The 25,457-nt window shown below is 39.4% G+C and overlaps 1 protein-coding gene across 1 annotated transcript in view; it reads left to right on the top strand.

The window, feature by feature from the left end:
- The window catches only part of LOC104921195 (protein ELFN1-like), a 111,727-nt gene that overhangs the window by 77,752 nt on the left and 8,518 nt on the right, over positions 1-25,457 (top strand).

Consider the following 25,457-nt stretch of genomic DNA (forward strand, 5'->3'; position numbering starts at 1 on the left):
AAATTATTCACCTGAATGTTTTTTTTTATTATTATTTATTTTGGGCAGTGTGGAGACGACTTTGAAACAGCCTTCATGTCTCACAGCCTCCAGGGAGAATAAAATTGAAAAGCAACATTATTAAATAGTTGAATAAATAAAATGTGGAAAATTCAAACTATTATTTCAGGGGTGGATGCATTGGGGGAACTTTGACTGATGGCCTCAGTATTTCTAACAATTCGGTTACAGCCGTAAGCAGGGATTGAACTGGTGGTTACTAAGCCGCTTCACTAACCTTTAGGCTACTGATGCTGCAGTGGATCTTGTTTCAGTTCTGCCTTTTTAATCGTCACTAGCCATCTTTGGCGAGAGTAAAGAGTTTCATGCAGAGTAAATACGAGAAACCTGCCTGAAATCTGTCACAAAGCTCGACTCTTAAAACAAATTTAACAGCAGGAGGTTTCATAGATGTTATTACGATAATATCTATCCAGTCTACTATGATCAATAATCTCTTCAGCTGCACCTTGGACTCCAAATTGCAGTCACGACTACACCCCGGGAAGTCCTCAGTCAAACCTGAAGTTATCACAGAGATAATCGACAGATCACATTCACATGCAGCTCGCCACAGAGGGGAGGGATGAGATAAAGATTCAGAGAACATCATCGTTATCATCAGTATCATCACTTATATTGACACTATGACCTTCATCATTCATCACTTTAATCATAATCATCATTAGTTCAACCTCCACAGCGTGTGCACACCATTTTTGCTTTCTCCGTCCCTCCGTTATTTCTGTCTCCTCTCTGCCAAACAGAGTCACATGTGGCCACCTGCCCTCGCCTGTTAGCATTTACACACCAAATGATGTTTGACCAGGATTCAAGGCTTTTCTATTTCCATCCCTAATGCGTGCGAATGACCTGTTTGTGTGTGTGTCTGTCTGCGCATGTGTACATGTGGGGTTGTGTGAGGGGATGTGTATTTGTAAGGGTTGTACGTAATGAGGTGATTTTTATTCGTCCTCCCTGTCCTCCTGTCCTGTCAAGACCACAGATTCAATTTGTGTGTTGAGATAGAAAGATAGAGTGTGTGTGTGTGCGTGTGTGTGTGTGTGTAAGAGAGAGAAAGAAATTCCTGCCAAAGGATTCTCATCTTTGAGCCCAGAATCAGAGATGGATGCAGAGATTAATGCTATTTTTGCCAGGCTATTTACCTCTGTGTGTGTGGGAAAGAAGATGGAGAGCTCAAATTTAACAACTTGGCATGAGCTCATGTGTGAGAGAAAGAGAAGAAATGATATAGAGGGAGGAAAAGGGGGCAGGAGAGAGGAAGAGGGGTAGTTGGGTGTGAACAGAGGAGTGTGTGGAGAAACGAGTGATTTTTGGGAAAGTGGGATTTCAGATTACACACGGGTAGATATATCTGACAGGAGAGACAAGTGCTTCTCTGTGTGTCTTGTGGAGCCCAGCAGGCGGGTGAATAAATGATACATGCACACAAAAATGATGCATATTTCACTTTCGACTAAAAAAAAAAAAAAAGGTTATAATAGCGACACACACAGACATTTTTCATCAGACTTGTAGATGATATGGATTTGGGCAACGTGTTATTTAGTGTCTTAAAGTCAGTGTAAAGGCAATTCTGTGTATTCTTTCAAAGTACAATGAAAACACGTGAAAAGACTTTGAACGATGTATTACTGAGATGTGGAGTTAGAGGTTAAAACAGTTTTTCACCAGTTTTCAGTCCAGGATTTTTTGGGGGGGCGGTCCTAAAGGGTGGCTCGATGACACACTAAGGCCACCCTGAGCATACACCTGTACCCCTAGCAGAGAGATAGAGATTAATGAATTTATTAAGGGTGTTTCAAAGTTAGCAATGTCATTTTCTGAACTCACCTGACACTTTCAGTCGCTTCAAAATTGCTGCTTGACTGCTCCCACATCTTCAGTGGACACGCCCCTACAGTCCTGGAGCAGAGAATTCATTTTTACCTGATTTTAATTTCATTTGGCTGGGTGGTTAATAACTTTTTTCTTTGGTCTGACAAACTCAGAACACATATTTATTCTAACAGACAGAGTCAAGTTTATTTGATATATGTAATTTAGACTTAAAAAAACAAAAATTGACGACATTTTGACCCTCCTAATTAACATGTATAAGTAGCATACTATACATGCGGTTGGATTATTAGGTACACCTAGCCAAAACCAACTGCACATGTCCTTGTATCCTTGTCCTTGTATCTGCTTGCAACATTATAGTCTGTTATAAACAAGCGGCAATCTCTGTGGCTGTAAAACATGAAGCCTGTGCAGAAGTGCCAAAAACTGCAGTTCCTCAAACAGTCACCTGAGGCTGGCTACAGAACATGTCAATCTCCAAAAGCCCCCATATTAAAATGTCCAAATTCACAGCAGAAAACTGTGAAGGAGATGGAGGAGGAGATGACACCATTGACAGGCGACAAGTTAAATATACAATTACCTTAAATATGATTTCTCTGAGTGTGAACATTATTGAAAAAGAAGGACTTGGAAAGTACTCCAAATTTACTTTTAACATTGCCAGAGGGATGGTTTGGGCAAGGAGCTGTTATTCAGCATGTGTTCTGGCAAATTCACCATCAATATGCATAGGTGGGTAATTATAGGTGATCACAACCAACACATGAAGTACGTCCAAACAGTGGGCGCCACAACCATTCCAGGAATCCTATGATGTAGACTAAATGAAAAAATCCAAAAACTCAACAAACTATATCCACTTTATAGGAAACAAGCAAAGCAAATCTGAAACTGAATCTAACATCCAGTCTTTAAGGTCTTATAATGCATCTTCTTACAAAATTTAACTAGGAAATATTACAGATCTAACATTACCCTTTTGCAATACTTAACCCTGCAGAAATATGTGCAAGGAAGTCACAGAAGTGTGGACTAGAGATTTGACTGTTTTAAAACTCCACATATTTGTGACATTAAAGCAAAACTATAAAAATAAATCATGTGCAATTAAAAGTATGACCTGTAGCACTAGAAATAAGTGACAATCAGGCGTCACAGCTTGAATATTTAGATGTACTTATTAGGTTAATCAGAGTATTGCTGTGCAGTGCCCCTGATGGTCAAAAACTCCACAGTGTCTCTTTTTAATCTGTTCAAGTCATGTTACATCGGTGTTTCCCTCAGTGTAATTTCTACCCGCACGATTTTTATTCCAGCAGGAGTGAAGAGCTTTCCACATTGTCAGTGCAGACGCACATCAGATCATAAATTATACCCACTCCTGAGTGATCAATCACATGGCTGTTATGACTCGCAGTATGTAATGGTGCGTAATGACACAATGGCTGCAGCGAAGCTGTTCGTGTATGCTGACTGTGCAAGACCGAGGACAGAAGCAAGTCTTATTTTCTGGAGTATGATGATAATTTAAGTTTATGCTCAGAGCAGGTTTAATAGGTGTGTCAGTGTTCATTTATGGTGGAGGGTGTGAAGTCTGCAGAGGTTGGTCTCATTATTTTTTGGCTCATATAAACAAAAACATGACGAAGAAGTAAGAATAGTGTTTATTTATGAAGGTGAAAATCTGATCAATATAAAAGAAATCTGAAAAGAAAAATATTATTTTCAAAGCAGGGACTTAACACTTAGTTTAAGCTTCTAAATTTTCTATTTGCATTGTTTTCTTTCTTTGATGGACTCTGGTGTGTAATCAGCTGCTCATTGGTTTTTATGCTGAATAGCAGCAGAAAACACAGCAATTTTGTTAATATGGGAACATAAAATTCATTTTAAAAGGTATTTTTCTGCAAGCTGAGAAAAAGATCCTGCACGCACACGTTTCAAATCACGTCTCAAATCCTGTTTCATGCAACTGACCTCAGTCTGTAACTTAATAGGACAGATGGCAACATAATGAGTGAGGATTTTCCTTTAACGTAGCTTGTGTTGATTTGATAAATTAGGAAGACGAAGTGTGCACAGCGTGCTATGATATCATTAAAATGGTCCGAAATCTCTCAGGTTGGTTGTGTGCTCCAATAAACATCCAAATTAGACGAGTTGGAGCAGCTCGCAGAGAAGCTCCATCTTGGTTTATTGATAAAGTGCAGCGGCAGACACATTTCAGCACTCAGCCATCATCAGCACCACACTCTAATTATCCATGTATCTACCTGACTGAACAGGTGCTACGTGTGCCATTTGTAAACATTGATATATAGTTGCGAAATGAATTACCATGCCTCTGATGTAATTACAAAAGAGACCATAATACTGACATTTGATGGCTTCTGTTTTTCTTTTTTATGTGATTTTTCTTTAAATTATGACCACATACCCCATAAATATTGTTGTCTTGTTTTGTTTTCTTGCATATATCTGCACACATTTATTGTCTCTTTGGATTTTCTGCAAAGAAGTTGGATTTTATTTTCCTACCTTTTCATTCCCTCCACATTCGGCAATGAATCTATTTATCTGCGCCGCACAAATCTCCATGATATCACGTCATGAATTCTCATAAAAGTTTTATTATCCAAAAACAACTGACAGAAAATCTGCCATTGCAGTGAGTTAGTTTGGACGTCTTTCCAATACAAATGAGCTGTTTTTAGAGATTGTCGTTACAATCAAGAGTTACAATATTTGACTTTTATTCTTGTGCAACAATTTGTCTTCTTCTGTTTGTCAGGATAATCGCTTAAATTAGAAAAATCATACAACAAGCTGCAGTGCACTAGCAGATTATTTCAGAAAAGATATTTATGACTGTATGGCTCAGTAATAACAACAACAAAAGAAACATTTAAAAAAAAAAGATGTTTTTTTATCTTGATGAAAACCAACAAACAAACACCAAACCTGGTCCTCTTGAAGAAAGAGTTGAAAACAAGCAAGCGAACGCCATACACTCATGTAAAGGAGCAGAGATAATGTAGAGTTCAATGAATCTATGAAAAGGTCATGCTCAGGTATTGTCTCCAGATTTAAACCTTGATGAAGACCTGCCATGGGCAAAAATGTTCAGTTATTTAATCATTTCATCAGAAGGCTTTTTATCAGAATAATCCATCTGCTCCACTATATGTGAAGTTTCCTCTTTTGTACAAGTTTAACAGACAAAAAAATACTAGATGTTTTGCAAAAAGTAAAAACAGCCCCCTTTGTTTTGTGCTTACGAACAATGCTGTAGATATCCTATGAAATCTGAGGGGGATAAACAGGAAAAGTGATCACAGGTCTCTTGTGTTTCCACTCATTATAATAACCTTTTAAAATGAGGTGGTAATTATGGGTTTATTTTAAGCTCCTAAGCTTAGCAAAAGCAATCTCACATGCATGTGAGAAAAAAAAATGTCCCAAGAAGATCCTGTCAGCATCTGAGTGGTTCATTTGTCTCCGGCCTGGCGTTGACAGGTGCCGCGAAAGGGACAGACAGAGCAAATGACAGAGAGAAGTCGATGCAGAGGCGGCTGACGGTTGAGAGAAGATCAAAATCAGCCACATAACTTCTCCTTGCTTTAACACAAGAAATGTGCCCAGATGCCTCGGCGATGTGGCAGACGACTGTCTTGCAACGAACGAGGAAAACAAAACCGAAAACAAACAAAATGAATCACACACAAGTATAAGGAGGTGCATTTGGTATGCAGAGGAACTACCAAGAACAAGAGAAAGGGACGGAGCATAACAGATGGAGGTGTGTGTGTGTATTGGGGACTTGGATAACTTGACAACAAAAGTGTTTTGTGTCTACTGAGATCTCCAAATGTGGAAAAACCAGTAAACAAACAATATAAACTGTGATAGTGAAAAGCAGACAAACAGAGCTGCAACTGGAAAGTTTCTGTCTGACGGTGTTCCTTTTGTACACACTCACACAAACACACAAAATATATACACCTAAAAAAAGTTAGTTTTCAGATTTCAAAGTGCACACATGCTCTGGGCCAGCAAAGATTAGCTTCAAATAGCCGATTATCCACTAAAATTAACATCTTTGCCTGTATGTGTTTGCTAAAGTCTGCTTATGTGGCTTGTCCTAAAGCATCTAATTTGAATTCTTCAAATGTGAAATTCGCTAGGTAGGATTCACGCTCACAGACAGATCTCTCTTGGGATTATGCAAAATGGTCGAAACCTTGCTGTAAATCTCCAGCCTAGTCAGATCTTTTCCACCCAGCACCTAAAACCATATTAAGTCTTTCCCAGTACATTGTTTTGGTGAGGAAAGATGACATATAGAATAATCTCTCATCGTCGTTTTCAGAACTGGACTTTAAGCGAGTCACAAATCAAAAACAATGTACGTCTGAGGCAGAGGAACATACAAAAAACGAGCTGTGCAGATTTTGTGGTAGGAAAGGCAGGTGAGGTGCAATGAAAGAAAGACTTGATTTTCAGCGTTCAACTGTTTGAGAGATAAGTCCTGTGATAACAGGAGTGAGGTTCTTCATCTGGAATAAATTCGCTCAACAATGTTCATGAAAACATGAATATTCATCTGGGAAAAGCTCCGCTCTTTATCCAGTGAAATATTTCTGTGACTCAGGCAGATTCTTTTGATTTTAAATGCATTTCTGGTCCACGGTGCACTTGGTAGAAAACACTTTTTAGATCTTTACTTAAAATAGCTATAATCAGATAAATATGCATGAAATGAAATGTGTTGTTCATGGTGACAAACTGATCGAGAGTTGAACTTAAGTTCCCCTCAGCTCTATGAAGCTTTGTCTTCTTACAGCCAATAGTTCTTAGTATGGCCTCTCACCACTCAGTTTTAAGTTTTAAACTGCAGTTCCTCAAACATAATCTTGAGGCTGGTTACAAAACGAGTCAATCTCCATAAGCCCACATGTTAAAACGTCCAACTTCACAGCAGAAATAAACATCTTCACAGCCTGATACAAAAAACAGTTTTGGCGAGCTTCAAAGCGGCTTCTCAGAAACCTGTGGGTGATGTCACAAATGTCATTTTTTAATATTGTGTATGGTTAAAGTTCTAAAAACCAACTGCACACTTTCTGCCTAGCACTAAATGTTAAACTAATATTAGTTTTTAATTCAGCAGCTAAAGAGCTAGATATTCCTAGCAGTTGGTAGAGATGAAAACAGAGCTAAAAGGAGAAATGGAAGTACAAAACAGTGTGAAAACAACACTATCATCACCTTTATTTGAACTTGTCTGCAAACAGTTGTGTGTGCAACATTAGTAGCCATGTTTTCACCTGGTGAGTCTAATATTCACCCTGTTATTGGCCTCTCCTGAGAGAAATATCCCTCTCTTTAGCTGCTAAATGCATCACTTGCTCGTCTCCTGCTGTGTCTATCTGCTATCTGGTGCTGAGCAGGTAGTGTGCAGTGGCCTTTTAGATTTCAGAAAAAAACAGCTGAAAATTACAGTGAGAGTGAACTATAACAGTAAAGTTGAGAGCCAGACAGCTGAAACACTCCTATAAAACTCCTTTAAGCCGAGGGGCACTCCAGATTAAGATGACCAATTTCACATTGTTTTTACATTGTCATTTCATACACTGTTGGTGTAAAATATCAGTTAAAGCTGCTTTAAAGTTTCAAAAGTAAAACTACATGCAATAGAACGGCTTGTGTCAGTGTCCTATACATATTGTGTCATGTTAACAGTGTATAACCATCACATTAATGTTTTAGTGGATCATGGTGAAGCTAATTTAACTACTTCATATAACATTGTACCTTGAATTATAAAGAAATATCAAGAAAACACATTCGGAACTAAACTAAAGTCTGATTTCTTTCAGGGTCTAATGTGTCAAACAGAGAGAGTTTATCTGTGAAGGAAAATACATACGTTTTAGTTTGAAATATGGATAAACACATCGACTCAAAACATCATAAATCTTTAAGAGATGTAATTTGATGGAGAAGATGACTGAAGCAACACATTCAGACAGTTATGTCCTATTCTTGTATTTTTTGGTTCTAGTTTGATCAGATTTGACTGTTGTTTGAATTAATCTCAGGCTCTCTTTGTGGTTTTGACACTCTAATCGTCAGCAGACGTATGAAAGAAAAGCAGACGTTTAAAATGCATCTGACTGATGTTGAATGGCCCTCTTTAATGTGTGCATGTTAGCCAAGTATTCAATTGCTGATGCATAATAAAGAGAATATGAGGAGGTTGACATAACAAAGAGGGAAGCGGTGGTGAAATAACACGGCGGTCAAACAGATTATTAGCAGCTTGTTGTGTCTCCGTGAAACTGTAACCGTGGAAATGAAGCTTTGATGCGGCACCTCCAACTCACTCAGAGATGCCAATCAAAATGTGCTATGCTGGTTGTGTAAGCAATTCTTCACAGTAGTATGAGTATTTACACAAAGAGTGGAGGTGAGAAATGATTTAGCTGCTTTGAATGTAGAATTGTCTTGCATCCACCAATGCCCAGGGCACAGGACTTTGGGAAAAACAGGGCTGTAGTCATGTGCTTTGTGGTACAACTGTCCACCTCCTCCCTAAAGTAGCTTTCAGACTGTCAGAAACAAAAGTGCATCCTTTTCATTTCAAAGAGACTGTAGTGTTAGTACAGCAGGGGTCGATCTTTCAATTTCAATCAATTTCAAATTTAACATCAAAGAACGTAACAAGAACAACGCAAGACCAAAAGAAAGAAAAATCAAAATAAGAGGGAGAAAAGATATGAAAATGAGGGTACGCGTCTTCGTATGTCTGCATGCATGAAGGCGTGCTGTGTTGTGTTGATGTGCATGAAGGTGTGACAATGACAATATCAAAGCTGAGCTGTACTACATAGTGAAAGAAGAAGAGAGAAAAAAACAACAGCTATCATTATTCCCATCATCTTGTCACTGTTAATGAACTATAGTCTCTATTGTTACCTTAAAATAATAATGCTGCTAATAACCAGCATCAGTATGTGGAGGAGCCGAGGGGCCTCCCAGGAGAGCAGCCTGAAGGCTGTCAGTCCAGAGGAAAGCCACAAAGCAGGGTCAGCACTGTTTTTTTTCATCGTTATTATCATCTTTATCATTATTATTAATGTTGTTATATTTTTTAAACAAGGGCTCAAGAGGTGTCACTGTCTTGTTCAGTAAAAAGTTTGGTTAAACCGGCTTTAAATTATTTATTTGGCTACTTCCAGCAAATGTGTAAGGTGCAGCATTAGTTGTGTTCATGTCCACCACCTTATGAATTTAAGTCCAATATTTATTCTTTACTCTTTGCTAAGTGTTCCACTCTATAATATTGCCTGTCTGTGAGTGAATCAAAAAGAATAAAGTTGCAGGGCTGTAAAACCAAAACAAAGAGCTGAAACACACTACTGAGCTGCTAATAAATGTGCAGTCTTGTGATAATTATCTTTGGGTTCATCAGTATGAACATCACCTTTCACACACACACAGACATTTGATCGATTGACAACATAAAGAATATTTGAGTATAGCAGCTTTAAACTTTTGCGACAAACTTGTGGATGGTTCACTTAAACCAGACTTCTTGGATTGTGTTGTGTTGTGTCTGTCTGCACCAACACAGCCCCGGAGCTTTTTTAATAGTCTGAACGCAGCCTAAGAGGTTTTGCTGCAGTGTAACATCGTTTCCTCGCCATTGAGACAGAGGTCAGTCATTGTTCACACGGGTGCATGACAGGAAAACATAAACATAAGTCGTTTTGAGCAAACATTACTGGCTACGTCATTCCACGGTATATTTGATACCCGCGATATAAATTTTCACAAACGTAATGAAGCACCTGTTTATTTGAAATACTCAGAAATACCTCCCACATGTTGTGACAGAGATTGCAACAATGTTTTGTTTTTTATTTTTTTACATCTCATTCTCAAATCACAAAAACCTGCTACTCTCTGACTCGCTTCCCACTTATGTATCCCTGTGTGAGTGTGTGTGAGAGAGTGTGAAAGAGTTTTAGTGTGTTTACAGGATGTAAAAACACATTTAGCACATTGCACTAGTTGTGGCGTGCTGCCTCCTCCTTCCTTTCCAACTCATGTGTGAATATGTTTGTGTGTGTACTCGTGTTCGGAGGCTGTGCGTGAGTTTGCTTGCGTGAAGGCGTTTTGTTTACGCGGCATCATCTTTTATGTATGTAATAGATGGAAGCATCGCGGCTCTAATGCATGTCTTAGTGAAATATAAAGCTATGCATTAGGGCTGTGTGTGTGTGTATGTGTACACATGACCATTCCAGTGAAACAGTGTCATTAGGTCAACAGATTTTATGAAGTCTATGGAGTGTCATCAGATTTATTACACGCACACACACATCCTCTCCAGGTCATTCCAATCACCACTTGAGTCACGGATGCTATGAAATGACCTTGGCGATGTTTCTGTAGGCTGTAGGAATCGGATGAAGCTCTGTTGTGATGAGGTGTTGACCTCGCCTCCCCCGCCTGGTTGGTAGCTGTTTTGTCTCTCATGTCACAGAGCAGCTTTCCCACAAACACACACAATACAAGTCAGGAGGCGGATGATGTTTTTTTTTTTTTTTTTGGTGTCGTCTCCATACACCTAAAATAATGAGGCTGCTGGTTCCCATGATGCCTGACTGGCCAGGTCTCCCTCCTTTCATGGCCAAGTTGCGGACACCTACTCATTACAGCCTAAGCAGGCATGCACACATTGATGTACACACACACAAACACACACACACACACAGAGGGAGACTGACTTCACCTAATGCTGATTTAGCAGCACATACCATCTGTCTAGAATGATTAACCTTTCCATCAATCAGTGGTTTCTCCATTATCCAGGCACACATTTACAAAGCAGGCACACACCGAGTCTCACATGAGAGACCCAGAGCAATAATATATTCATAAAACGTGAAATAAGAAATGTAGTGTTTATCCTTGTTGTTTAAAAAAAACTAATTAGTGCCTGTCACTGACAGACATTTATGTAATTTCTTGAAGGCCCTTAAATCTTATTTTACTAATTTGTTCTTATTAATAAGCAATAGACTCTGACACAATATTATAATAATATATACTCCCAACTCTTCAAATACAGCCGCCTGGTCAGTGGCCTCAAGCTTCAAACTATGACATGGCATCAGTTTTTCAGGGTTTCACTCTCAAGTTAGTAAAAATTTCAATGCAATACATATGCAATGCCCAGATAGACTTTCAAAATACAGCTTGTTGTGAAACATTTGACATTGTAGTTTAGAGTTCAAATGGTCGTTAGATGAGAAAATGAGCACGTAACATATCAGAAGTAAAGGTTGCCTTTTGGTTCCACACAGGACTTTAACCTTGGTCTCTTGGGTGAAAATCCTGAATTTTTTTTTGATCCATTAATCCAGCCCAACCTCCTCCATGTGCAGACTTTCTCACTCTATGTCACCGACAGCACATCTAAACACTACGCCAGACTGGCTCATCTGCAAATGTTGTCAGAGGGTTACCCACAGCATCATTTTTCAAGCGTATGGCCACTGACCAAGCTGCCTTTTTTGATGAGTCGGGAGTGAAAACTGACGGGTATTATCAGTCAAAGTTTTACAGGAGGGATTTATATATTTGGATTTTGTCTGTTCATGCTCGCACTGCATTGAAGTGGATGGGGGTCTGTTGGAAACACACTAATCAGCTACTGAAGAACTGAGGTGCTGCCTTAAGTTTGTTTTCTGTATTATTTACGGCTCCTAGCTACCTCTGATTCTACAAGAAAGAGGTTGACGTTAAACTTTCTCTAGCTCATAGAGTGAGCAGTTAGCAGTATAACAATACAATACAATAATATAATAATAATATACAGGTTTAGCTAGTTCATATCTCAACCATGCAAATATTAGTCTGACAAAACAATCCCAATTCAAGATCTACTGCTTAACTTTTAAACCGTATCACACTGGTTGTGTCCAACATCACTCTCTATTTATCATATAGTGCAAAGTGTAAAAGTTATCAATGTTACAGATAATACGTACATTACAGAAGGAGTTATACAAGGAGGGATGAGGGGACACATTTCATCAGCTGATGTTTGTTGTCATGGAGAAGTATCCTTTGACATGTGAGCTCAGCTGACAGTGAAAGTGAAAGTATGTTCTTGACCTTGAAAAAAAGTAGTTTGACAAAATAACTCAAGATACATTTTTCCAGCTCTTTCATCCACATTGCATTCATGAGTGGAAGTGAATGAGAAGTCCTAAAGGTGAACAGATCAAGTCACAGTCATACAGTCCTGATTATGAGTTGAACTCGTAATTGAGGGTGTTTTTTTCTAATATAATTGAAAGCTTATTTAGCTTTGAATATTTCATTTATTAAAGAAATATGTAAGATTTAAAAACATGTTTTCAGGCACTTTAAATTATAATATAAATCCACTCATCCAGTCAGCACTCACTCACTGTTTCTTATTCTCAGATGGGTTCATATTAAATTATGCTCCTGAAGGTCCTTTGAGTGTTTCTTAAAAGCATTCGTGTGTTTGTGTAGTTACTGTATGGACATTTTCTGCTGACACACAACTGTATTTGCATACATGAGCAGCCACAAAGGCATACTAATGTTTAAAGTCTAACCTGATTATTCAGATTGTGCATGTGTGTGTATGTGTGTGTGTGTGAGAGAGAGAGAGACAGCAAGTGGTCTATTGTCCTGTTGTGTCATTGAGACCGTAGGCACCCTGCAGCTACTGTTTGTGAATTTCAGAGGGCGTTTAGTGCAGAGCTGGAAACGATACACTGCATTAGATTTTTGAGGGAAACACTTTATAGAGAGGGCAATGTTGAATTTAAACAGGTTAACTGTGATGATGGAGGATGCTGCTGAATTATCCTGATCTGAGAGTTTAGAAATGTTTGATTACATTATTAAAGAGGACTTTTATGTAAGACTACAAACGTTTTATCAGCCTAAATCACAAAGCAGAGCAACATTAGAGAAGAACTGCAAACTAAATAAGACGTACAGGATTGGGTCTGTAGTTTTGGTATCAGTAGGAAACTTATTCTGTGTCCTCCTGCCTACAGACTCAACACTGGTACAAACAAAGTAAAAAACCAAAGCTTTGTGCAATCTGAGACTTTTAAATATCTTAATGATTTAACTTCAATCAGTGTGACGTTTTTTCTTGTTCTTTTTTAAGTTAAATATCTCAGAATATTTCAACATTTTCTCTCAGAGAGATGAGTCAGAGCAAAGTGAAAGCTGGACTTTACCAACAGTGTTTGGCAAGTGTTGACCAGCCATGTGCATTATGTTATATGATTACTTGGTATTAAACCTCTCCAACTTGCCAGTGTGCAGATTTGCCAAATGCAACTTTAAGTACTAAAAACTACATATGAGTTTTAATAGCAGTAAAGCTGAGACAGCTGCTGTGATTTCATTCAGTGGCTGTGTCCCAGCTCCGGGACAAAACTGTAAAAGTTGCATTATGACAAAAAAACAGGGACAAAATAATTAAAGCCAAATGATCAATTTCACAAGTGTTGCACAGACTACACTGATTCTGCAATGTTACTGACATAAAACAAAGTTTGTAGCCGGTTGTATAACTTTCCTCTACCTTTTACAAATCCTCTGCTCTTCACAAAAAAAATTAGATTAGAACAAAAATGAGCCATTTCTGCCGTGAAAGCTCAAAGTGAACTAATGCGGCACAAAGCATTTTTTTTCTTGCTTCAAAGCAGAGAGAGTTTTCACATGTCACTGTTACTAAAAGTAATACATCCTGGATGTAACAGCTGCCACTAGCTAATGTCAACACGTCAAGGTTCCTATGACATGTCTACACAGGAGGTGTTTCAGCTGCGTTTGTCGGACTCACACGTCCGATGGAACATTTTCTTTTTTTTTTAATCTTAGCTTTTTGTGTGTGATTTCAGGCCTCAAACAATTACTCAAATTAAAAAAATATGATTAGAAGAGAAACCATTCAAACAGCTTAACATCGACATACCTGCATGCAAATCACACAGCTCATTAAATTGTCACTAATTCCTTTGAAACGTGAAAAGTATCTTGGTGCTTCGCACTTTGTCCTGCTGACAGTTTGTTTAAAGCTGCAGTCTGAGTACTACAAAAGACTGTTTCGGGCATGTTTAACTGCAGTGATTGACTAGTTTCGTGATACTAGATGACAACAGAATTGTCTTGGGAATTTTAAATGCAAAGTAGATGCTTGAACAGCAGCGAGAATGGCCGCTAACGAACGTATGTCCTTACTTCAAGGACACGATGATGCAGTCTCCCCATTCTCCTTGGTAGTGAAACAAACTGGAGATATAGTGAAGCACAACGTTATATAGTACAGCATTGTTTATGTTATTGTTTAAGTTGGCAGTGCAGGTTTTCATCCAGATTTAGAAACAACTGCCTGAACAAAGTCCCTCGTCTTTATTGAGCCAAGCATTTAAAGACTGGCTTGTGAGTGTAGTGATTGACAGGTCCTCTCTTAAATGGTCTCCAGTCAAATTTTTTATTGTCCCTCCAACTCCAGAAATGACCATAAACATAATCTACTCTCTGCAAATCACCCATTTAGAAGTCCCTGATTTCAGATCTTACTCTGTGATTAAAGCAGGTTTCTGGAAGACTGTAGTCATGATATATCACGACTACAGTCTGTGTGTCTAGTGTGTGTGTGTGTGTGTGTGTGTGTGTGTGTGTGTGTGAGTGAGACAGGGATCGTATTACTATGACAGAGACAAAAAAAAAAAGTTTTTACCATAGTGTTCCATTATCTCCATCATTTATCTCAGTTGCTGCTCACACCATCACAGCAGAGGTTGTCTGTCTCTCTGTCAACACAGCGGCAACCTGGATAGCAGGTGAGCTTCATTTCCATTACGTTCGACCTCCCAAATTCAGTCACAAGCTCACTCGTGCCTGTCACATACATGCGCACACACACACACACACAAAATGAGCAAAGCAAGCTGACAGGCATGCAGAGACACAAACCTGTACTCTTGGCAGAGTCACGGGTCATATGAATACTTTTAACCATAATGTGTTTATCAGGAAGTGGCAGTGGGGAAAAGGTTTGTGTGTGTGTGTGTAGGTGTGTGTGTGCGCGCTGAGAAGACACACTCATGTTGCTTTTATAACATTTCACAGTTGGCTGCATGTATCGAGACAGGGAGGAAATTAACAGCTTGAGGTGTCTGAGTGATGCTTCTTCAACTGCTGCTAGCTGTATGTGTGTGTTTGTTTGTGTGTGTGTGTTTGTGTTTGTATGAGAGAGAGAGGCGGATACTGTAGAAATAGAAAGAGAGAGAGAAAGATGCTTTCCTCTATGAGTTATAGCATGAAGCTCCGGTCATTTGTCTGTTGAAGTTCTGAAGCCAAACTTTTCAAAAGTTTTCAGACAAGCCATAACACGGTCCACCTACCAGAGCACATAAGCTCTGCTTTCTATTACTAAGAAATCTCTCTCTCTCTCGCTCTCACTCACTCTCTCGGTGTAGAGGTCCCATATTTTACTGCATGCTCTGAAGACAACAGATAGATACAGTAGAGCTGCTTGTTTGGAAAGAAAATCAGTCAACTTCTCAGAGAACTCTGGAGACTATTTTCTGCAGGAACTGATAAATCCATAACACACCTGTGTTAGAGTATGATCAGTCTAAACAGATGTACTCCTGGAGGAATAATTCACACACACACAGACAAAAAAAATCAATCATCTGAGTATCAAATTCTTACCGCATATTGGCATGAGAGAACTGTTTGTAGCTTGCTTGGCAGCTTCAGTCCACTCAGATCCACAGCAGTTTGCAAACCTATGAGAGAGGTGCTGTTGTTATGTAATGACTGCATTTGCTCTCGGGTGCCAGTTGGACAGTGAACACAATTAATTCAAGACAACTTATCTGTACATTCTACTTCTGTCATGACCGCTGACAGTAGAAAGAACGGACGTTGCTTTCCTTGTCGCTCACAGATTTCTGAAGAGCTGTTTAAAGCTCAGAGTTTGTGGCACTGGCTGCCGTCGTGTCAGTAGTCCTGGCTCTTCCACCTCCTGGCTAACCGAGCTAACCTGTTCCATTCAATTATTACATAAATAAAAGAATGCCACCATGGACCACGAAAAAACCATGAGGGAAATATAGTGTCTGTTTGTTTCATGTGTTCATTTTCCAGTAGAAGCTTTAAAACTCTGTCACATGCTTCATGTACGTCATGATTTATGGGCTTATTCTGTTTCCACTTTGTTAAACTTTCTCTTTGGCAAAGCATAAAAATAAAAAAAACTGAGCAATAGCAATATTTACATTTTTTCAAATTTTTATTTTTTTTTAATTTCCAGCATTTCCACTGACTTATGTACAAATTGAAAATGTGCATAAAAAAACAGGTGAATGAAAATCAAACCGGGAATCAAACCAGAAGCTGTTGTTTTATGGTATGAGTTGTAACCACTAGTAAGGACAAACAGGGTGAATTTACATGTCTATGTAAAAGCTCTGTGCATATTTACTTTGCATGTGAGCTTGGATCATTTGTATGTTGCTTTGGACTAAATAATCTGTCAAATGGATGACAGAAATCAACAGATTGCTGTGATTCCACTGAAATTAACTGATTTAGGTGTGAATTATTTCCATTATAAATGCTGCTGAATTTTGAGCCTCACAAACAAATGAGCCAGAGTCACAAAGAAAAAGTGTCAAAATGTCCTTTGGAAACTTGTCACACTGCTCCTGCGGCATAACATATTTTTGTGTTGTTGATCTGTATTGTTCATTATGTTTCTAACATACAAAACCATTTACATCACCTCCCTGTGCTGTACCTCCGTAGTATTGTATTTAGTTGTTTATTGACAAAGCAATGTATGTTTGTACAGATCAAGAGTGTAGGAATGGATTACACTGCAGGTGTAACATGAAAAGCTCCTTTAAACATTTTGACTTCATGAGTCACCGTTGGGATCTAATAACTGAATTCAGTCTTACTACAGTCGTCCTAGCTACAAACTTCTCAGTTATCTTTCAAAAACCTTCAGGCAGCGAGTATTTTATGCTCAAAACACAGATTTACAGTGGAGAACACCTCCTGAAGAGTTACGAGTCACATCGACCATAATGTCAGATGACATATAATGGCAGATTTGCACAGAGGATACAGCTGGCTGTGTTTCTGTCCTGGCAGGTGTGTGAAGCTGTGTCTTTTGGAAATGAGTGAGTAACAGTAATGTTACTGTGTGGATATATTGGAGTCCATTAGTTTTGCATGTGTACAATGTGGGAGCCTGACAAATCCTTTTATATCAGAGAGTGTGCATGTGTGGGTGTGTGTGTGTGTGTTTATTTGTCTGGGATCACACATAGCTTTCAGACATGTTTATCTTCAACATTATTGTGTGTCCGAGAGTGTGTGCGTGTGTGTGTGTGTACTTGGGAGTGTGAAATCCCATTAAGCGTGTTAAAACCCTCGTTGGCCTACTGCCCGCTCAGCGAGAGAGAGAGAGACAGAATGCACACGCACACGCACACACGTATCACACCTGTGTTACGTGTTTGTTTTTCAGTGCAGGCCTACGCTACGTTTGTGTGTCTGTGTGTGTGTGTGTGTGTGTGCGCGTGTGTGTGCGTGTGTGTGTGTATAAATGGGAGTGTGTAAGTCTGTGTGCATCAGCTTCAGGAGACGTGCTATGCAATTTTGTGATGTACATTTCACCATTCACCATTCAACACTCATCTTATTACAGTGTTTAGCATGCTGGCAAAGTATATATAGTTTTTTAAATGTTTAATTATAATGAATGAATGAATTGATACATTTAAAAAGCAATCATAAAATGCTATAAAAACATTATCAAAACATCAATACATTTGCAAAGTTATTGTATTTAAAAAATAATGCAATTACAAATTTAAATGTCAAAAAGGCTTTTAGCCGAAGGCAAAATGACAAAGAAATGAATGAAAACTGAAACATTTTATAATGCCATTATAAAGTAAATTATTATTTATTACAACTGTACGTCATGTATGCTGCTGTGCTGCTCAGTACTTTTTCATAAGTTTACACTGTGAACGAAATGGCTGTAAATTCAATTTTTTTCAAGCGTTACAGTGAAATGTGAAATCAGAATTGAATCTATTTGCTCCTGTAATGTTCAGAAAGTCTAAAAGAGCCACAGGACTAAATGATTTATCTCCTTTCAAGTCAGTGGAGGAAGTTAAACCAGAAGTTAGCAAGCAGGCCAGTGGAAATCTCCGCTGCACTTGATCTATCGGCCGCATGATGTGGAAGCCACGGGTAGTTTTATGCTTCCCAGCAGCGTCCACAGGAATGAACTAACCCGGGCATCCAGTGTTGTATCCAGTTCTATACATTCATGACTTTCACTTATACAGTAAAGTGAAAGCTCATTCACAGCTTAGCTTGATAATGTTGGCATGGATTCCCATGAGAAGTTACATTTGGTTCATCTTTCAGCTTTCACATTGTCATTCTTTAAACAATGGAGGGGTTTTAGGAAACTCAGTGTAACAGTAACTGGACTAACTAAACATGCAGGTGGAGTCATGGAGTACTGTGCAAAGTGCTGCAACAAATTGGACTAACATCTAAAAACATCGCCCACCCCCAGCTGGTTAGCTACGACTAATTCTTCTCTGCACATATTGGGCCACACATTGTTGTTGGAAACCAATAACAATTTTTTCTGCTGTGCTGCTCTGTAAAAGGCTTCCTACAAGATTTTCTTCTTTTTTTTTATCCCTGTTCAGAGCTCCGTTGAGGTTTGGTGCTAATGTTGGGTGATGAGGCCTGGCTATTGTTATTATTTTTAATAGTATTATTCTATAACATATTTCCACTGTGCTTTCTGCTCTCATTTACTCTCTTTCATGTCGCTCTGACTCTCTCCACCATCTTTTTTCCGTCCCCGTCCTCTTTTTTTTCTCCTTTCTACTCTCTGAATACTAAACGGATTACGTAACCATACATTGCTTCGCCACAGAGGATCATCCATGGCATCTCGCATGTTCACTTCTCTCTGCAGGGGAGTGACAAGTGGAACACCGCAGGGCTGATGGAGGAGATTTATATCAGCAGTGCCTATTATTCTGGCGTAATGCCCCACACTGCAAAGACAGACGGACAGACAGACAGACAGACAGACGGACGGACAGCGAGCGATTCAGGGGAAAAGACAGATGAGACAAAGATGTTATACTGTGATGAGAAAAATAAAAGAGCTTGTATCAATGGTATTGTTATTTTCCAATTTTGTCCCAGTTCCCGTCCCCTACAACAGAGCAGTGACAACACCACAGGCTGGGTAGCAGGCAGTGGAATATTTCTATATAATAGAAATGTCCGTCACGCTCCATGTTTCCATATCTCTTATAGAAACGTCCATCATGCCGAGTCTCGACGTCAGCTCAACCTCCAAACTCCAACACCCCTCACCCCCCCTCTCCTTTAAAACCCCCAGGGGAGGCAGTGGGGTGGGGGGAGAAAAGACGTAGGCCTGCAGTCCCCATCAGAGAAGTGTGATTTTGTGAGATGTTGAAGCCTTATTTCCGTAAAAGTCAATCACTTTGATGGGAGGGGTGAAAGGGGGTGTAAAACGGACAATTGAAGATGGAAGAGACTGGGAGTCAAAACAAATTATATTCTCACGATGTCTTTGAATCGTGCAGACGTCAGACAGACGTACTCTCACTCCGCCTCTCTTGCTGAGAGATGTAGCCTCAGAGCGAGATGCTTTTTGATCCGACTCTCTTTCACTCCCGTACCTCCTCCCTCTTTTTCCTTCCTCCTCACTTCTTCTCGCTCTGTAATCTAATCCAATCCAGATGACTCACTTTCATTGATTGCACAGATCTCATGTGTCATTTGTGCCCTGTAGAAAGTGTGACTGCATATACACCAGGGGCAGAGTAGAATTGTACTGTCCAGAACTGACTGTGTAATACGGTTTGAAGTGAAGTCCCAAGACACTGAGAACAGATTAATTCTTCACAGTTTGACATTTCCGCGTCCTAGGGAATCAATATGCTTCATAGTAAAAACACAGGCAAAGAGAATTCACTTATTTTTTTTGTATTTAATCTAAATTTAACCAGGTAGACTATCTGAAATCCAAAGTCTGAAAGGAACACTTCACCAACAAGGTGGAGCATACTGTAGATAAAGTTTTAGATACATAATACAGGAGGCTCTGAGGACAGACTGAGAGACAGAAGCATCCACAAAAAAAAAAACAACCCCCAAATCCAACAACTTATTCAGAGCGATGACAACTCCCGTCTCACACAGCTCCAACGAAGGCTTTGAACTCAAGCAGAGAAATGAGTTTCTGAATTTTCAAGCCTTTAAGCAGACAAATTTACACGATGAACTCAAAGCATAATAAAGACTGTCAGGCAACAAAGGAAAAAACTGTACACTACTGATATCCATGTGTCTGCATCTCTATATCTCTCAATTATTTGGTAGCGATCCTAAAATAGCCATGTAGATTTTAGGATCATTCAGCATTAGGAGAAGCTGTGTGTGTAACAGTGTTTCAAAGCTAAATCAAGTTTGCAGTTAAACACAAGGAAAACATTGTTGGCCAGAACTTTAAATTCTCCGTGCTTCTTATTGTGTCTTAGTGTTTATTATGGTATTATGGATAATTTTCTATTTTCAAAAGAGAATAAAACAGTTTTTGGACCTACAGTATTTGTGGAAACAGCATCTAAGATTAGACCCGTGGGGGGTGCATTTCCCATGGCACTGATTAAGTGACATTTTATGGCCAGACTTACCTGGTGGTGGTGCACATCATCTTATTGGTTCACATCATAGTGGTTGCTCCCCTTTCCAACAAGCCCACCAGTAGTGATTTAAGACATCTGGCCAAAAACTGCAATTCCTCAAATGTCCACTTGAGGCTGGCTACAAAATAAGTTCCCATAAGCCTCCATATGTCCAACTTCACAGCAGAAATAAACATGTTTACTTGTTTTGGCTTGCCTCAGTCCACTGATGATCCATGTCTTAGCCGGGAAGCAGAAGAGGCAGGAGTGTCAACATGGCAGCAGCCAGGGCCACATATTCTGAGTTTCAAGACGGCTCTTCAGAAACACATATGCTGTCCATTGTTTTTACTGTCAGTGTCCCAGGCCCTGAGAAATGACAGCCTGGAAGCACTTTTTTGGCTTCATACACCAATGAGCAGTTTCCATACGAATTAATTCACTACAGCAATCCATAGTTACCGTGGTGTTCAATATGACAGCCACTTCTCCTTAAAACCGGCTAGTGTATCTGTTTACAGTGCAGCTAAACAAACTCACATTGTTTTAATAAAGAAGTCAGTCAAAAATAACTCCCAACTGCAGGGCACTGTATCAGGAGTTGGTTAGGAATTGAACGTGTGCATCTAACAGCTCACTGCTCCTTCTCGTTGTATTACTCCCTGCAATATTTAAAAGTGATCCACTAACTGATCCAAAAATAAGTATGCCTTGTTATGTAGACGCATTTTTGACAAACAACACTCACTGTTTCGCCAACTGAATGTTTTTTTTTTTTTTTTTTAATGAAACATCAGCAGTAGAAAATGTCGGGTTTGCATAACAAGTAAGTTAATACAACTCTGACACTGTGTAAATAAAGCGAATAGTAAACAGTGAGGCTCATAGATGTTAGACAAAAGTGTTCTGGTTTAGATCTGTTTTTCCTGTGTTTAGGAAGAAATCTGAATTCAGTGTAGGAATGGCAGACCCCGCTGCTACCAATAAAAAGCATAAAACAATAAATTCAATAAAAACTCTGTCTTCTCACAGAGTTTTTATTGAATTTATTGTTGCTCTGTGTATGCTTCGGTTTTCACCGGCTACTCTGGTACTTCCTGTGATGAACTGGCATCTTGTCCAGGGTGTATTCTGCCTTTGTTGGGAGGTCAGCTGGGCTCCAGACACCTGCAACCCTGATACGGATTACTTGTTACAGAAAATAGGTGGATGGATATTGTATAAAATACCAAAAATGGGGCTTGATTTGATACAAAATTGAAGGATTATGATTTTAAACTCCGATAAAAACATTGCATTCTGTTCAAAATCTTCCTCTTTTGGTACTGAGCAGTAATCATGAGAAGCTGCCCTCATCATCACCATTACCTTATTCTCAGAGGACTTTCACTCACATGCAAATACAATATGGATTTACAATAAGTCCAAACACATACGTGCAGTACTGCATCATGGGTCATTTGTCATCCTGCTTTTCCTTCATCATCATTTTTCTGTTGATGGCTCCTCACAGAGTCATTGAGTGCTGCAGTTTTCCACGTTGATTTGGAATAGTAATGAGACTACTGGCAGAGTGTGTGACGGCCAACTACACACTGCGATGGGTAACTCTGTTGTGTGTTTCTGTGTGCGTGTCTGCTTCTTTATCCACGTACCGTATGTGCGAACATTAATGTGTGCCTGTTATTAATGTGCTGATATTTCTGCCTGACTCACAACCTGCCTAGGAGTATAACCCATCTTGTAAGTGCTATTCATCAGTCACAGAGAAGAAAAAAGGACGCAGAGATGCTGGAATGGGTGTGTGTGTGTGTGTGTGTGTGTGTGTGTGTGTGTGTGTGTGTGTGTGTGTGTGTGGCCATTTTACAAATGAATTGTAAATGCAAAGCCAACCAGTTTTGACAGTCAGACAGGTTTTAAACAAACCTCTAACCTCTAGACGCTTATTCACACTTTCATCATCTCCTGCCTGGACTATTGCAATGAAGTCTTGTCCAGAGTACCCAGCAAAGCTCTGGACAGACTTCAGTATTGCACAACTCTGCTGCAAAAGTTCACACCCGCGGCGAGCCCTGGCAGCACATCACCCCAACCCTCAACCACCTCCACTGGCTCTCAGTCAAGTCCTGCATGTGATTCAAAGATGGTCCCCCTCACCTTCAAATCTTTTCATGCCCTTGCTCCACAGTACCTATCTGATCTCCTTTACCCCGACGCCCTGTCCCAGAATTTATGTTTTTTGTTTTCCACCGGCTTGTGAACTTTCATTGTAGCAGCTGGAACAGTGATCTGCAATGCCACATCCATGGTGACTTAAAAAACAACAACTTGTGGAACGTCTGTGTTAAGGTTATCGTCCCAGTTTACACTGTTTTCTGTTTATGTACAATTTATTTTTCTCATACATGGAGATTATTATGGTGATTATTATTAGCCAAACTTATCTGAATGAAGGCAAAAGATAAAATTATCATCCAAACGGTTTTTACAAGCTGACTTCCTGTTTCAGCTTTGACTTCACTGTAATTACAGTAGTTTAGCAAGCACACAGTCTTTGTGTCCAGTGAGGGATTATTACTGACATTTCTGGTGCTCTCACATAAACCATTTACCTCTAAATAAAATGGATTAAATAAACTGTTTACTGGCTTGTTAACAACATGTCTGATCATCATGACTGCTCATGTACAATATTAAAACTTTGATTAGTCTAAGCCTTTGCATGCAGCAGTTATATTTAAAGCTACGATAAAGAGAGAGTTTAGCTCAGTATAGAATGGAAGCAGAGGAAAATGTTCTGACTAACATGTTATATCTTGTTTGTTTAATCCATACAAAAAAGTTGAAGTTGGAAGCACTGACTGAAATAAACAGCAGCAGATGGGGCCAGTTAATAGGAAACATCCAGAGCTAAAACCACAACAAATTAGAAAAGCACCAAGAGAGTACATAGCTTAACTAAACCTGCACAATAGTCTAATTTTGGTATTTTAATAAAGTAAGATTTTAGAAGGCAAACCAGCTGCTTGTATTTGTTCAGTAAGTGTAGTAGTAAACTCCTCAACCTGCACCAAAATGTAATAACTTTTTCCATGGCCTGACCTCCAACCTCCTCTAAGATGTCACTGAAAGTATCAGCGAAACTGAACTAAACCATCATCTTTATTGTATATTTTACACCCAACTCTGGATACTATGACACAGAGGTCTGAGAGGAGAATCAAGAATTGGAAAAACAATAAAGATGTTGTTTTCTGTTGTGGAAACCTAAAACTTTTTTGTCAGTGTTTTGATTTAAGATATTTTTGCCACCATTCATTCCTCTCTGACAAGCTGCTGGCTCACTGAGATAATGATCAATGACTGTAAAAAGATATTCAGTCATGTAGGTTTTAAGACATCCAGATTCATTCCATCAAAAGATGCTGGACTGTTTTGTTAACAGCAAGTTTGGCTGCTTTTGAGTATGTGTGCGCTGAATAAAATGTGCATGTTACGCAGGAAAACACTCATGTAAAAAGACAAAGTACCCTGCTGTTTAGCAGAGGATGTGAGAAAGGTGGTCCACTGCGAGTACCAAGCCAAGTCCTTCACACTTTCTAGGTTTTTTTTTTTTCACATTTGTTTTTACGTGTGTACTTCTGCACAAAATATCCTGCAACCACCACAGTCACGACGACATAACCCATCACCTTCACCTCGGTCTCCTCCCCTCTGCACGGCAGTTTGTACACTATAAATCTTTGAGTATGACATAGCTGAAAAGTGAACCAGTCATGATGCTGAGTGCTGGAATATTCCACGTGATTGTTCAATGACGTGTGAGTACGCAGAGTGTACGCCAGCATGGTCGGGGAAGGTGATGAATGATGCAAAATGGAAAAAAGGCTGACAGACTGTTAACACTTCCTTCTGCATATATCTCGTCAGCTACTACAAGTGTATTTACTACAGAAGGAGGTCAAGTACAAGCCGGTAACTGCTACTGTATCTGTATCTTCTCTCTGCTGCCCTGCACTGCTTTTCTGTCTCCTGGCTCTTCAGCAGACATCACTTACCTTAGTACAAAAAGAGGTCAAGCAGAAATCAGCCATCCCTGCATGTTAACTAAAATGTTTGGTCTCCCCCCTGCCTGCTCTGCATACTCGCTCACACCTCCATGTTCTCCGTTATCAACAGCTTGTTTACACAAGCTTAACCCTCGGTCAGCAAAATGGACATTTCCTGTGCATATGTGCGTGTGTGTTTGTTTGTGTGTGTAGCTGGCAGCACTTCCTACCCTTTCTCTGGTGGCCTAACTGGGTAGTTTGTCTCATGCTATGTGGGAAAGGAAGTCTCACCATCAATTATAGATTATGCTGACTGGGTGGAAAAGCTTTTGTGTGCGCGTATACACCTATAAATGTTTGTTTCTGACGTTTGTAAAAAGAGATGAAATCATAACTTCCTGCTCGTGCTGTAGAGGTAGAAAGAAGAAAAAGACATTTGCAAAAATCCAGCACGACGGCATAACCTTAGTCAACAAAATGTGATATGATGCACTCCATTCTGTCTCGACAGGGATAATACACACAAAAAGCAGCAAAAAAAAAACCATTGTCGCCTATTTAATTTTTGAAAACAGCATTTTCCACAAACTCTTTCAATATGATGCCAAGTAATGTGAGGGCCAGAATTACCAGCATCAACGACAAGACTTTCTAT

This window comes from Larimichthys crocea, chromosome X (assembly GCF_000972845.2).
Source record: "Larimichthys crocea isolate SSNF chromosome X, L_crocea_2.0, whole genome shotgun sequence".
NCBI classification, from domain to species: domain Eukaryota; kingdom Metazoa; phylum Chordata; class Actinopteri; family Sciaenidae; genus Larimichthys; species Larimichthys crocea.